This window comes from Dysidea avara, chromosome 10 (genome assembly GCF_963678975.1).
Source record: "Dysidea avara chromosome 10, odDysAvar1.4, whole genome shotgun sequence".
NCBI lineage: Eukaryota > Metazoa > Porifera > Demospongiae > Dictyoceratida > Dysideidae > Dysidea > Dysidea avara.
Window position 1 is genome coordinate 26,236,424 of NC_089281.1, and position 6,965 is coordinate 26,243,388.

The 6,965-nt window shown below is 38.6% G+C and overlaps 1 long non-coding RNA gene across 1 annotated transcript; it reads right to left on the reverse strand.

The window, feature by feature from the left end:
• Positions 1–2,806: 2,806 nt before the first annotated feature.
• LOC136268796 (uncharacterized) lies at positions 2,807–4,475 on the reverse strand. The gene is made up of 2 exons (XR_010707127.1): positions 4,189–4,475; positions 2,807–2,960 (listed from the first exon to the last, which is right to left on the reverse strand). It is a non-coding gene; the product is annotated as an uncharacterized lncRNA (long non-coding RNA).
• Positions 4,476–6,965: the final 2,490 nt, after the last annotated feature.

Here is a 6,965-nt window from a genome sequence, read left to right on the forward strand (position 1 = left end):
ACTACAGAAATGTTGCTGTTTTTATGTACATTACAGGTATATTATATTAGGTAATGATTCACTACTTTATTATGTGGTGATGATTTTGTGTGATGATCTATGATTGAGTGTGATGTTCTTAATTTGTAGGTGGATTCACATTGTTATTGTGAATGATTTACTTCTCGTCTAAATGAGGTGTGGAACAATGAGTCCGTACTATGGTGATCTTGTGAGATGACTGATCTATGTTTAATGATGAACAATTTGACTGTGAGCATTCAAGGGTAACAGCAACAACAAAAGACATGATTGAAGTTTTGCATTTAGTTGTATATTACAATAGCACCAGTGTGTGTATTGTAAAGCACCTTTACACAACTAATTTTTGTTGATGGCTACATGTTATTGATATCACCCTCTTTAAGAAAATGGTATATTCTTTTTGCTGGAGTGTAGCCAATCGTATTTTGCTGTACATAGAGTGTATGCTCACCTCAATATGCTAGCTGTATCCTCACACCTGAAGGCTGCATCAGTGTTAGTGTAGTAGATTTAGTGCAAGTTATTTGCTATTTTATCCAATGGTAAATTTGCAGAAGTACTATTATTACTCCATGATTTATAAGGTAATTGTGCTTGAAAACTTATTGTCCTTTACTGTCTAAATAATGCCTGCATGGCTGACAGCTGTAAAGAAATTACTCGTACAGTGCTTCCTGACCCCTAGGTACCAAGACATGTTCAGATAATCAAAGCCTATTTTTATACAGAGTTACTCTAATGAAATGAACGCCTTAGACGAAATACTCTAATAGAACAGACACATCTACTGTAAGTAAGTGTGTTGATAGTCGAAGGTCAGATAATCAAGTATTCACTTCTATTAGGTGTGATATTTAATCCATTGTTGTGACAGCTATAGTGGATACTTTATGTGTGTACTAATTGTGTCACCATATCATCTCTTGTACAACTAATGATAGCCTAAAGAATTAAGGGGATAAAAAATGAAGTTGTGAAGTTTACTCTCCCATATACTACTGGTATCAGTTCTCAGGTGCTATAATATAAGAGCACATGTCATTCAAAATTTCCGCAATAAAAATCAATGCATCCTCGTCAATTTTATAGAGTACATCTACTGTCCTTTATGCATGTATGAACTTGAAGTGCTATTGTTACTAACACTTTACAGTGACCAGCACTGAAGGTCTATTAGTGTGTTAGTGTCAGGTCATTTGGGTTGCATTTCAAGGGACTTAATGTGGAGCTGTACTCATGCACCATTTGAGAATGTTTTTGGTGTCTTAAGTGATATATGGAGCCACACCCACATCCTCTATGGTATTATGCCCACTTATTAGGTTTGTGTTGTTGTACGCAACAAGTCTGCATGGCATCAAGAAAAGTGCTATGCCTGCTTATGGGAGCCTGTAGACTACCATGGAACCACACCCACTTATTGATCATTGGATATGTGTGTTTTGATACCTGTAGCTACTTGTTCATTTTCTTTTGCATACAATTCTTCCTGTTGGTCGACAACCTTGACTTGCACCATGTAACTCTTACTCCTGAATTTAAAAAGCATTGATGGATTATCTAACTGTAGAACCTCTCTTAAAGTACCCTCCACTATAAAGAAAAATTTCTGTGGTTCCTATAGAATACAATTTAAAGGACAAACTCTCAGTAAGATTTCCTCAGTTGGTCTCAAACTGTTCGTTACATACGTACGTAGTGGTTTCAATAGATAAGTTTATATATATGTACATAATTATACCATACATACACTAGGTCATTCAACATATGCTTGACTCATACTGTACGGGAGCAGTTCTAATTACCAATAATATTAGAAATGTTCCTGTACAACAACCTGTATAAGAGATAGCACTGAGAATTTACAAATTTGTCTACAATGAAACCTCTTAAAGATTGGTAATTTTTGTCCTTTATAAAAAAGATGTACCTTAACTGTATGGTTGAGTCATATACGTAGAACTATGTACTACATTAGCCAGCAAGTAGACTGTCAGTCACTCAATTAAATGGTTAACAGTAATCACATCTGTGGATCACAATTCCTGCACAGTATGTAACATAGTTATTAGAAACTACAGTGAGTTTCTTTTCTGTTTTCATCAGCTCCCACATATTTACCCATTATTGCAGATTTAACAATTATTTTGTCTGAATAACAAAAAAACTTGAATATGCAGCAAAAGTACAACATTTGTATATAGGTACCTAACTAGTCTCACATGCCAGACAGTTTGTGTGGGGGCGAGAAATAAACAGTCTGATCACTGTTGTACACTTTCTATGAATAAACTGACATGCAATTAGATTACATCACACTATTGTTTTGTGGCAAGGATGAATCGTGCCAGCAAGCTGAGGTAAATTTTGTGGCAAGAATGAATCGTGGCAAGGATGAATCGTGCCAGTCACGTCTGAGCAAGCTGAGGCAAATTTTGTGGCAAGGATGAATCATGCCAGTCACGTCTGAGCAAGCTGAGTCGAAAATTGTACTGGTAATGTCATGATGTATTTGAAACATTGCTGAAGGTCTTCCTCGACAATTCCACTACTTCACAAATCCAATGATTATAAGAGCTCTGTACAAGGGGAACAAATATCCTGGCATTGTTAAACTTCAGTCCTTTATTACAGTAAGAATTTGAATAATTGGTGTTTGTTTTATAGAGCCCGCAAGGCAATCTGATTGGCTCTGCCAACATTCCACAGTGGTCACAGAATGTGTGCAACAGTGACTAGAAGCTTATTTGCCACCCCCACACAAACTGTCTGGCATGGAGACTAGTTGGAACAATGAGTCCTTATTCTCACAGTGATTGCATAAAGATGAGATGACTTCGATCCAATAAGCATTTCTTGGCATTCTGTAGTGTGTTAGGTTACCTCATTAGACGTTGAATTCCCTAGCCAGTTGCTTGCAATATCTGAGTTTCCACCTACAAATAAGAACATCATACCCAATACACACAACATCACACAAAATCATGACCACGTTACCACATAATAAAGTGGTGATGAAAATTAAAATATCTATAATACACCTATCAATGTATTTACAGGGAGAATTGACACAAAACTGTTGCCGCACTATAGGACATTAATTTTGATAATCATTCATTAAGCACACAAGTATACTTTTTCTTGTAACTTGTCATATCTCTGTGTGGATAAGTGAGGATTTGACACAATAGGTTTGCCCTTCTATGGGTCATTTGACATTCAGCTGTTAGAAATCCCCATATATGCCCAAGGGCAGGATAGTAGGGTAATACATTGATAGGTGAATTAACGTATATAACAGTAGCATCTCTATAGGGCAAGGAACATCTCTAAGTAGCGAAATGTTATTTTCTATTGGGACTTAATGTCACTACAAATATCAGTCACTTAATTGTACCTACAATAGAATAGCAAATAATTTTTCACATTTCTTTCTGAGAAAGTAGAATTTGGTAATACTAATAAGATGACAAAAACCACAACTGATGTTCAGCAACATAATATTATAGTTCCAATACTCAGTAGGACCATCTGCACAGTCGTAGATGGTTTTACAGCTAGAACCACACATAGGTAGTGACCATCCCTTGTTCAGTTATAACTGGTACAACAGATAAAAACAAACAAGTTATCTAATGTCAGATTTAAAAAAAAAATTAAAACTCAACACATTCGACAGAGCCGTTCTTCCATGAGAGAATTCGTAACACCTATAGTGACACACACACACACACACACACACACACACACACACACACACACACACACACACACACACACACACACACACACACACACACACACACACACACACACACACACACACACACACACACACACACACACACACACACACACACACACACACACACACACACACACACACACACACACACACACACACACACACACACACACACACACACACACACACACACACACACACACACACACACACACACACACACACACACACACACACACACACACACACACACACACACACACACACACACAATTTGATTTATTGTTTAACCTCAATGCAATCGGCTTAAGTTGTTCTTCCTTGCAGGAGGTACAAACAGTTTAATACATAGCACAAAAACGAGACACACACACACACAGTGGTGTCAAGAATAAAACACAAGCTGCTTCTTCACCAACCTGTGAATAGCTCTGTGCTGCCAGGTGATGCGAGACGCCACTGACAAATCAGTTCATAGTGATGAGGCAGCCAGCGAGGCAGCCAGCGAGGCAGCCAGTGAGAGAAACAAGGTAAGAACAGTCCTTCTGAAAAAACGGCAGGAGGAAAGAGTTCTTCTAAACTGGCTCAATTTTTTCGCCCTTCTTTTCTAGCGGCTACCAGTCTGGCGGAGAACACGACGTTGTTGGCCCTGCTAACTAGTCGGCTTCAACATGTCAGTATCCAGGATACGTACACAACATTATCCGGAAAAAATATTTCGTGAAAATTTTCTAAGTCCAAAGTGTGCCCAAAAAAAAATTCGCCCGGCGCGTAACACCCGTGAGTATATTGACAGGAAGAAAGAAAACGCAATTTTCGCACCTCCGTAGCTCTGTGCTTCCTTGATGAAACAAGACAATTTTTGCTGTGGACATGCCCTCCAACTGCAGTACTCCACATTCCAAATTTGAGCGAAATCGCTTCGCGCGTTCCCGAGATATGCGACTTCAAAAATTGGCTCAGTTTCTTCGTTGTTTTTTTTTCTTATTATTTTTCTTTTTCTTGTCGCACACTTACAAAAACTCGAACGCCATATCCGATTGCCTTGAAATTTGGCACACAGAAGGGGGGTATAAAGGCGCATCTCGGTACCAACTTTGGCTGGAATACGATAAACAGGCAAAGAGTTATGAGCGATTATTCACGAAAAATAACACCAATATGTTGTCACGCCTACAGGGTAAACCGCGTATGGGAAGAAGCTGAAAATCGGTGGGTGAATAGGTTAACTATTGAACCTCAAACCTTTTGTGGTTTGAAAGAAATCGAGCTAAAAAACAGGAAGATACAACGAAAAAACCAACAGTGTGTAACAATTACGCAATCGAGATTAGCTAATAAAAAACCATTGCTTGCCACGCCTACCAGATAAACCGCTTGGGGTAATGCTTTGAAAATCGTTGTACAGATGCAGTAATCATCTTAGAATAGCTCATCAATGGTGTAAAAGAATCAGACTTAAAGCCACGGAGTTATAACACGAAATCCAACTTGGTGCAGCGAGATCGAGATACTCTAATAGAGCAGTCATCCTAATAGAGCAGTCACCCTGAAGAAAATTCAAGAGATCAGCTAGAAATAAGAAACCTGTATAGAGATCAGCTACACACAAGTCACCCTGTAGAGAGATCAGCTAGAAGAAGTTACCTTGTAGGGAGTTCATGCAACTATGGAAAGAGATAGTTCAGCTAGAAAAAATCACCTTGTAGAGTTCAGCTACAAACAAATCGCCCTGTGGAGAGATCAATAGAAGAAGTTACCTTGCAGAGAGTTCAGCTACAAAGAAACCATCATGTAGAGAGTTCAGCTACAAACAAATCTCCCTGTAGAGAGATTAGCTAGAAGAAGTTATCTTGTAAAGAGTTCAGCTACAAAGAAACCATCATGTAGAGAGTTCAGCTACAAACAAATCTCCCTGTAGAGAGATCAGCTAGAAGAAGTTACCTTGTAGAGAGTTCAGCTTCAAACAAATCACCCTGTAGAAAGATCAGCTAGAAGAGGTCACCTTGTAGAGAGTTCGGTTACAAAGAAACCACCATGTAGAGAGCTCAGCTACAAACTAGTGACCTTGTAGAGACATCAGCTAGAAGAAGTTACCTTGTAGAGAGTTCAGCTACAAAGAAACCATTCTTTAAAGAGTTCAGCTGCAAACAAATCACCTGTACAGAATTCAGCTACAAATAAATCACCCTGTAGAATGATGAGCTAGAAAAAGTTACCTTGTAGAGAGTTCAGTTACAAAGAAACCACCATGTAGAGAATTTAGCTACAAACTAGTGACCCTGTAAAGACATCAGCTAGAAGAAGTTACCTTGAGAGAGTTCAGCTACAAAGAAACCATTATTTAAAGAGTTCAGCTGCAAACAAATCACCTATACAGAATTCAGCTACAAACAAATCACCATGTAGAGAGATCAGCTAGAAGAAGTTATCTTGTAGATAGTTCAGCTACAAGCAGATCACCCTGTAGAGAGATCAGCTAGAAGAAGTTAACTTGTAGAGAGTTCAGCTACAAAGAAACCATCATTTAGAGAGTTCAGCTTCAAACAAATCACCTGTAGAGAGTTCAGCTACAAACAAATCTCCCTGTAGAGAGATCAGCTAGAAGAAGTTACCTTGTAGAGAGTTCAGCTACAAACAAATCACCCTGTGTTAGATCAGCTAGAAGAAGTCACCTTGTAGAAAGTTCAGTTACAAAGAAACCACCATGTAGAGAGTTCAGCTACAAACTAGTCACCTTGTAGAGACATCAGCTAGAAAAGTTACCTTGTAGAGAGTTCAGCTACAAACAAACCATTCTGTTTAGAGCTCAGCTGCAAACAAATCACCTGTACAGAATTCAGCTACAAACAAATCACCCTGTAGAGAGGTCAGCTAGAAGAAATTACCTTGTACATAGTTCAGCTACAAAGAAACCACCAAGTAGAGAGTTCAGCTGCAATGGAGTCACCCTGTAGAAAATTCAGCCACAAACAAATTGCCCTGTAGAAAGATCAGTTAGAAGAAATTACCTTTTAGAGAGTTCAGCTACAAAGAAACCATTCTGTAAAGAGCTCAGCTGCAAACAAATCACCTGTACAGAATTCAGCTACAAACAAATCACCCTGTAGAGAGATCAGCTAGAAGAAGTTACCTTGTAGAGAATTCAGCTACAAAGAAACCACCCTGTAGAGAGATCAGCTAGAAGAAGTTACCT